Source organism: Onychostoma macrolepis, chromosome 11 (assembly GCF_012432095.1).
Source record: "Onychostoma macrolepis isolate SWU-2019 chromosome 11, ASM1243209v1, whole genome shotgun sequence".
Taxonomy (NCBI): domain Eukaryota; kingdom Metazoa; phylum Chordata; class Actinopteri; order Cypriniformes; family Cyprinidae; genus Onychostoma; species Onychostoma macrolepis.
Genome location: NC_081165.1, coordinates 9,622,410 through 9,631,923, shown reverse-complemented (window position 1 = coordinate 9,631,923; position 9,514 = coordinate 9,622,410). Strand labels below are relative to the sequence as shown.

General features: G+C 36.0%; 1 long non-coding RNA gene across 1 annotated transcript; it reads left to right on the top strand.

Annotated features, from left to right (window-relative positions):
* The first annotated feature begins 341 nt into the window (after nt 1-341).
* On the top strand, nt 342-8,863 carry LOC131549614 (uncharacterized). Its single transcript, XR_009273450.1, has 4 exons — nt 342-716; nt 1,635-2,062; nt 2,169-2,240; nt 7,404-8,863. It is a non-coding gene; the product is annotated as an uncharacterized LOC131549614 (long non-coding RNA).
* Nucleotides 8,864-9,514: the final 651 nt, after the last annotated feature.

The window sequence follows — 9,514 nt, the reverse complement described above, 5'->3', positions numbered from 1 at the left end:
AAGCAAAGAACATTTACACTGTCAATGAACATTATGACTGACTTAAGTCTAGCGCGAGTTTAAGCACTCCCAGAAAACTCCCCTTATTAGTAAATCTGTCTATACACGGTTTTATGAATGGATATCTTACATCATATATCTTATATCATATATCTGCACTTTGTTGTTTATGATGAGAGAATTCGCGTGAGAGCTGAATTCAGTCAGCGAGCGCGTGCAGTGAACAAAAAACTCATCTGATCGCCTCTGATTGGCCATTGCATTCATAAGCTCAACAGACTCGTGTGTGATTGGTTAGAATGCGTAACACCGTAAAAACGCATGAAAAAAATCATGGCGCAACATTGAGCAGATCTAAATTTAATGCTGCGGTCAACACTTTTCATTTCATTTGCATTTTATTCACGACAGACGTGATGATTTAGTTTAACTGTTTTAGTTTTAGATCCCACAAAGTCGACGACAGGAATGTGTTTTAGGGCGAGACACTTGCCTGACAAATATTAGCATGTGGTGAAGAAGACACACTGACTGGAGTCGACTGCTGAGAACAACAGATGTCACTGTTGGAGACGTCCTTGAAATGACACCAGGATTACAAAATTAATTTGCTCGGATTTGCCCTATTCAGGGGTGAACCAATTAGTAACACAGTTATTTAAAATGCAATTTACTGACCTTTGCCCTCTTGCACTTTGACCCTGAACGTCCATTAGGTACAGTGAGTTTATGCTGTCATTAGCGATACACATAGAAGAATTAATTTTAAGGTTGCACTATAAAACATAATACATTGCATCGTAATATATTGTTAAAATGTGTAAAAGTAACAAGCTGTCAACTTTTGGGATCTAATCCACCTACAGTATCTGAGCATTTAAAGTCAATATAAATTATTTGCAACCCATTTCGCTTACATAATGTGTCATTTCAGAGTAAAAAAACAAAAATTGTGGGGTAGCGCTTAATATTTTATTTATTTATTATTTTATTTATTCGATCATACAAAGTGAGAATTTTCTATATGGCTTTTTTTTTGTGGCAAAGTATACTGTATGTACAGTAGTATATGCTTAATGTTCTAAACAGCATGGCTTTAAAATAAAGTTTTAGGATAATTTAAATATTGATATTCAAAATATATTTAAAAATGGTCAGCAAATATATGAAGAAATATAAGTACATTTGAACATATATTTGAAAATATGTGGCTTGGTACATGTCGACCAAAATATTGTTTTAGAGATTTGCTGTTTCAAAGACACATTTTTGTCTCAGAAAACTACATTTTGATATAATATTATGAAGACAAACCGTAAATGTGGTCCATTTTTGATTTTATGTTGAATTTAAACTCATGTATAATAGCCATAGTTGATAACGCATGTGCATTTATAATGCAACATGTTGAATTCCATCAAACAAGATTTACCGATCTCATTCACTCCTTTTCTTCCAAACATTTCATCTCTTCTTTCCACTATTCTTCCCACTGTCAAAGAGATGCAAAATAAGACATTCATTTGATGAAACATGCTTTTTGCAGTAAATATACAAGGCCTGATTAATCACTTGGTTTATTGAAGTGTTACCTGCACATCCTGCCCTCATTTGCATTATTGTGCCCTTGCTAGGATGCCATTGCTTTGGCTGCTTCCCAGCATACGCTTTGCTTGGCAAAAGTCTGGAGCTCCTCCAGCGCCTCCGTACGGCTGGCAGGCGGGCGGCCCCCGGGAGTCAGGATTGTGTGATAACACTTTGAAATGATAGTTTAGCCCAGGAGAGCACTTGACACGCAATATCTTCCCCGCTCCGATCGACAGGCAAAGCAAGCTCAGAGCAGGGTAAACATCGGCTCAGGGCGTAGACACACGGAGAGATCCAGAGGAAAGAGCGCTCATCACACGCCGAGATGCAGGAACGCATCCGGTCTGCCGCACAATTACCACTCTGTCCATCACGGGTCTCATCACCGGAGGCTTTTCTCACCCGCCGCAGACGCATTTATTCTCCTCTTGGCCTGTCTGTGTATTCAGCCTCGACAGCTGCAAATAGACAACAGGTAATGTATTGACAGTCTAATAAAGAGTGTTGGCACTGGATATAAATCACGCAGTGCTGCATGTTTATTTGTGGGGGCGACTCTCACCTCTTTGTCATATTAATAGTTATCCAGATGAGACGAAGAAGGTGTCAAGGGAAGGACGAAAGGTGTACTGGCACTGAGAAAACAACCAATTGTGAGTTTACACTGTTTTCTTCATATCTCATGAACAAGTCGAACTGTCGCTCTCGCTAGACAAAGACTGTTAGGCCCAAAATATGCTCTCAACTGATGGGTCACAAGCTGTTTTCTGGTCTGAAATGGGTCATAGACAGCTGGGGAAAACAATGCTATATATAAAATGCACTACACTACGGTTCTAAATTCTATATATTTGATCAAAAATACAGTAAAAACTATGGTGGCCATGTAGTGCACAACACAGCAAAATCTCCATAACACTGGGGGAACAAGCCGCAACACAATGAAATTAGCATAACACAATGGAAACAAGTCGCAATACAGTGAAATTAGTACAACATAAAGTAAACAAGCTGCAACACAATGGAAATAAGCCAAAACAGAATGAAATTAGCACCACACAACGGAAACAAGTCGCAACACAGCAAAATTAGCTTAACATAAAGAAAATAAGCTGCAACACAATGTAAATAAGCCAAAACAGAATGAAATTAGCACAACACAACGGAAACAAGTCGCAACACAGTGAAATTAGCACAACATAAAGAAAATAAGCTGCAACACAATGTAAATAAGCCAAAACAGAATGAAATTAGCACAACACAACGGAAACAAGTCGCAACACAGTGAAATTAGTACAACATAAAGTAAACAAGCTGCAACACAATGTAAATAAGCCAAAACAGAATGAAATTAGCACCACACAACGGAAACAAGTCGCAACACAGTGAAATTAGCACAACATAAAGAAAATAAGCTGCAACACAATGTAAATAAGCCAAAACAGAATGAAATTAGCACAACACAACGGAAACAAGTCGCAACACAGTGAAATTAGCACAACATAAAGTAAACAAGCTGCAACACAATGTAAATAAGCCAAAACAGAATGAAATTAGCACAACACAACGGAAACAAGTCGCAACACAGTGAAATTAGCACAACATAAAGAAAATAAGCTGCAACACAATGTAAATAAGCCAAAACAGAATGAAATTAGCACCACACAACAGAAACAAGTCGCAACACAGTGAAATTAGCACAACATAAAGAAAATAAGCTGCAACACAATGTAAATAATAAGCCAAAACAGAATGAAATTAGCACAACATAAAGGAAACAAGCTGCAACACAATGAAATTAGCATAACACAATGGAAACAAGTCGCAATACAGTGAAATTAGCACAACATAAAGTAAACAAGCTGCAACACATTGGAAATAAGCCGAAACAGAATGAAATTAGCACAACACAATGGAAACAAGTCGCAACACAGCAAAATTAGCTTAAAATAAAGGAAATAAGCCGCAACAACATAGTTTGAAATTTAAATTGTATGCAATAAACAATTTTGGAACTGTAATGGATTTGAGTTGAGAATCTTGGGCGAATTCCAAACGGCTTTTTTGCGCCCTTGAAGGGCACTTCGGGAAGGGGACGCCATTTGTAGGGACGTTCCAAACGAAAGTGAACAACTGATTCCCTTCACGAAGGGCCCTTCCAGAAGTCCGTTAGTGAAGGGAACACTATGGACACTTCACGGAAGTGATTTCCGTTTGTGATCATGTGATCTTCACTTAGGAGATCTTGCGATGCATTTTAAAGCAAAGTTCAGGTTTATTTTGACTTTACATACAAACGTAAGTAGAATAAGCTAATTAAATTTTTTTTATTTTTATGTAATACAAAATATTTTCGTCAGTGATAAAAATATGATTTAAGACTGTATTGTTAGCAAGTTTAAGCAAGTTTAGTTTGAAAAAGTTTAATAGTAAATAAGACACAGTTAGACAATATTTGAATAAAATAATAACAATAAGAAGAAATATTTATTTGCAACAATTGTTGGAGCGCTGAATGCTGCACGCACACGCAGCGTTGTCAAGGTAACATGTCCGTCATTCCCTTCACCAAGCAAGTTCCAAACGCTTATACGAGACAGTAATGCCCTACACCCTTTAAAGAACACACTTCAAGGGCTCTGCCCTTCGAAGGGAGTAGGGCATAGGGATGCTCACTTCTGTTTGGAATTCGCCCTAATCTAAATTGCTAGCATGTTTATAGCTAGCTAGCTGAACAATATCAATCCAGTTTAATGGCGCGCATACATTTAAAGCAAACTCTATCGCCCCCTACAGGACTGAGAGAATGTACATTAAGTATGAACAACATCACTGTGCACAAGCATTGGCCATGAAATTCACATATTAAACCATTAATTGCTTGTTTTTGTGTTACTTTTAGGGTAATAAACTGGTGTGCAGCAAAAGTGATTTAGTAAATATACAGAGATATCTCATTTACTTGCAACTATTTGCTTTAAACTAAAATCTTTAATAAAATATTCATTATAACCAATGCCTCAAACCTTGTCAAATCAATTTAATAGTACATAATCACATGGCCAGCACTGTTTCTTTCAGCAAATTAATATAGGTTGTATATTAAGTCTGTCAGAAGATAGAACAGAAAAAAAAAACAAACAAAAAAACACAGATTTCAAGTTAAGTATACTATACATGCTTATGGTAGGAAAACATATACATTATTAAATAAGTACTACTTTGAGCATTGTTCCAGAATAATTTTGTGCAGAACTCTTTAAACTTTCAGTGTGAATTTTCCCAGATGTTTTATTCGAGAAGGGTCTGTCTGAGACTTCAGTCGACCTTCACAGCACAGAAACAACCACAGCAGCGGTGAGGGTGGACTGAAAGTGTTTGACAGCTTACATTTAAGGAGATCACAGCAACCTTGGCTGTGTGCAATCATCACACCAAGGACTTTACTGCTCCAGAATCCATACAAAGTATAGAAACAACTCAAAAGAGCAGCCAGAATTTTTTAAAGAAATGGAAGAATATTACAATACATTAGAATTGACTGATTATAATCGCTGAATTAGAATCTCATTGAGGTGAATGGGAATGCTAACAGATAGCTAGAATACAATCAAATTTATGTTAAAAGAGGGCCTTAAACCATATCTTGTGAAAAACTTATGTTAAATTAATTTCTCCTCGAAATGTGGATAAACAATGAGAAAACACTCACAATTCCGAGTTTATGTCTGACAATTGTGATTTTTTTCTTCACAATTGCAAGTTTGCATCTCATAATTCAGACTTTCGAGTTTATATGTTAACTCACAATTGCAAGCAAGTAATCATCTTACATATAGACAGAATTACGAGAAAAACAAATTGAGAAATAAAACAGTATTGCAAGAAAAAAATATCCAAAATAAAAGTCGCAATTACCTTTTTTATTTATAAATTTTTTATCACTTGGCGGAAACAAGCCTCCACGCTTTTATGCATTCCAGCAAAGCTCAACCAATGGCGTGAGTTTGGGGCGGGACTATCTGTTTGCCTGACTAATAGCAGATGGGTGGAGTGTTCATTTGAAACCATTTGAAAACAGTGATCATTTTTAGATTACACAAAATTACACATTTCTTTTAGAAAAGTTCAGGTAGGAAACCCATTATTTTGAAAAGTCTAGCCAATAACAGGTATGTTGACACCTCTGACAGCTTATTAGCACCATAACAATGATTTGGAGTATATCTGAGCTGGATTTGCCGTAATTAGATTGTCTCTCTCTTTCGCCCTCCTGCTGCACTCTTTCATTTGAGTGAAAGATACACATTTTCACTTGTTCCTCTTCAGCCCATAAATACGTTATTAATGAGAGAATAATTTTTTATGGCGTGTCATGATAGCAATAAGTGACAGAATATTTGCCAGAATTAGTTACTGCCAGGAACGCTTGCGGCCAGATGGCTGGTTTTTCTAAATAAAACAAGGAAATTAAATAATTAAGGATAGAGATGAAACAACAAGACATGCTGCAAGGACACAAAGGACACCTTTTTAATCAATGAGTATTTTTAGCCTGTTTTACAATACGTTTGTCAATTAAGAATACTTGGCAGTAATGGTGTCACACGCTAACCTCTGATAACATTTACTCTCGCTTCTCAATAATTAACAGAGTTCTTGATATCTGTCCCCCTGGAGATTTTGCACATTATAGCTAACAGCATTTTAATTATCCTTCATTAAAATATATGACAGTTTGAAACACAATGTGTTCTCATTGGTATTTATAGGTATACAATTGAATGCACAATTGAATAGGCACTGAAATATATGCTGTAACACTGCTTAAAATGTAAATGTAAAAGAATGGGTTTGTGCCTGCGGTTTGAACACAAGATTCCAGTAATTCCAGTCCAGACCATTTTCAGAGGATTCACAAAGTGTACTGCATGTAAATGGATTTATGTTTCAGATACTGTCAAAACATGATGATCTCATTTCATTGTCTAAATGTACAAAAATGTATGTGTATACTTTACGGTTTTTCAGAGTTTATCTTTGGTTAGCTTTGGATGCTAGTACAGACAAAATGATGATTATATCTAAATATTATTAATTATAATACTGTTTGGATTATGTTTATGTGATTAAATGTTGCTTTTGTTAACTGAGTATTAAAAATTGTATTTGGTAATTTTAATAAAATATAAATAATATATTAAAAAATTTAAAAATAAATAAAAATAGAAATGTTTGGCAAATAACTGAAATAAGTTTAATAATAAAATTGCTAAAAATTAAAACTGATTTAAAATGATTTAAAATAGCTTAACAAACACAACAATATTACTAAAATTAAAATGAAAATTGAAAATATTTAAGGCTAATATATTATATACTATATGTGTGGTGTAATGTGTGTGGAAAAATGTAAAAAATAAAATAATTATCTAACATTGAAGATAAACCTCTCTCATGCTATTTGTAACTCTAAGAATGAAGATACATTTTTCTCATGTTAATTTGTATGTCAAGTTTTTTTTTTTTTTTCTACATTTTTGCTATGTCACACCATAGGACACAGTCCAATTTTTATTTGTCAACTACCCACGTATAAAAACCTTTTTTCAATATATAGTGCTTATTTCATTCTATAACAACAGCAACAAAGGCAACATCATTTTTACCAATATTATTTATAATCTGGATTATAATTAAACCTCTCTCTCTCTGACAGTTTGTAATCTAGAATAACTATTTCCACCCTTTTGGCATCATGCAGCTGTGTTATTGTTTTTTTGTTTTTGTTTTTTTCTCTCTCCTAATTTCTTGAGGACCACAAGATGCCATAATCCCGTATCCATAAACCAGCTGTCCCAAGATCATGCAAAACTTCCTGGCACTCAAGTTCGGACCATTTGCATTTGACACGTGCCTCGTTTTAACCGTACGCACTGGGCTATGTAATGAGAGGCGGCTGTATGAACGGCTGATTGTCTCCCAGAGTTGATGTATTCCGCTGGGAGGGCAGGAGGTGAAGATCCCATTGCTGTTACACCTGAGGCAGCTGGTTAAACCCCTTCAGCTGTGGAAGTTACGACGACGCCTCCTCTGACAGGAGCAAACTCCTGATTGAGCTGCGCTTTTGTGCGCCGTCATTATCGTTAAGTAAGCTGCTGTCTCTCTGCCTAATGAAGACTGAGATCATTCAGGCAGGACATTATGAATAAGGTAATCAAAACTGAAGCGTCGCCCTCTCTAAAATGATTTCACGAATGGGTCACATTTATTTATGGATATGAATATGGTAAATTAACAAGTGTGTGTGTTAATTTAGTCTCATAATTGTCCTTTTATTGCGAGTTGCCTCCGTTTACAGATCCTTAAACAGACTCCAAAGATGACTTAAAGTTGATTAGTACTTGTTAGAAAAGCTACCTCCTTTAGATTCCCTTATCTTGTCTCTAATTGTTTCCTAATTGTCGTTATGCATCCTAACCACAGATAATACACTCATTCACTCCTCAAAATAAAAACGATGCTTTCAGATACTCAAAACACCTGCTGGCCACAAATCGACAATCAGTGGCGATGAGTGTACAAGCCTAGAACTCATAATTGAAAAATACACAATCTAATGCCACATTCAAGTCAGAGATGGAAACACTGACTGGAGTTGAGATTCCATTCAATTCTTTGCACGCATTTGTAAACGAATAGGAATTAGATATATTTGAGTGCCTAACCTCACCCCTACCATAATCCTAACATTTATTCATTTAGCAGACTTACAAATTGGCTTACAAAGTGACTTACAAATATGGAATACAATCAATTCATCGTAAAGAGACAATAGTAATATTGTTAGTAATACAAAGTTTCAGACATTGTTTAGAACAGTACAGCTAGAGCAGGAAGGCATTAAAGGGATAGTTTACCCAAAAAATACCCTATTATTTACTCACCCTCAAGTCATTCTAGGTGCACATGACTTTCTTCTTTCAGATGAAAAAGGAGTTATATTAAAAAATGTCCTGCACTGTAAAAAAAAAAAAGTTGAGCCAACTTAAAATTTTAAGGCAACCAGCTCCAGCAGATTTTTGAGTTTTCTCAACTTGTCATTTTAAGTTTATACAACAAAAATTTGAGAATCTCCCACGAAAATGTGGCTCTTCTAAGCTTTATAATGGCAGGAATGGCTGTAGATATTCAATAGTACAATAGAAGTCTAATAAAGTGCATCCACGTCATCCTCCGGAATGCCACTCTCTGGTGAACACGCGTATGACAGTTAGCGGAAGCGGAAGCTAGAGAAAAATATGGATATTTTTTATTTATTTCATTTGAGACACTTTGATTGTTATGAAATGGAATATCTGTGGAAGTCATGTGGCAGATGCATCACAAATAAAATGTTGCAAGCAATATTTTTCATATCAATATTCATGGTAGTCTGGGAATTCCAACTTGCACAGACATGAATACTCGGAAATGAGCAAAGTTAACTTCTCCTGTGTTGTTGTTCGGTAGTAGTACAAATAGGATGCGGTAGTTGGTCGGTGAGGTATTTGTCCCGCCCCTCTTACACTGTGACTGGATGGCTGAATAAAAAGTGACAGTGGTGAGCACTGTGTTTTACCCAAAGTAAACCTTCTTTAACTCTTAGCAGTGAGAGAAAAGGAATAGTGAAAGCAAATAGGAAGTATTTTTTTCCCCAGCAGGATGCAGGAAGTGCTGACAGAAGAGATGAGTTTTCTGGTGTATATTGAATATTGAAAAATTGTCAGGAATTTGTTGTTCTGAATAAGGTTGGGAAGATCATTCCACCAGTAAGGAACAGTGAATGAGAATGTTCTGGAAAGTGTTTTTGTCCCTTTTGGTGATGATACTAAGAGGCGTCAAGTGGTAGGGTGGTGTTGAGCCCGTGGCTGCTCTGTATGCAAGC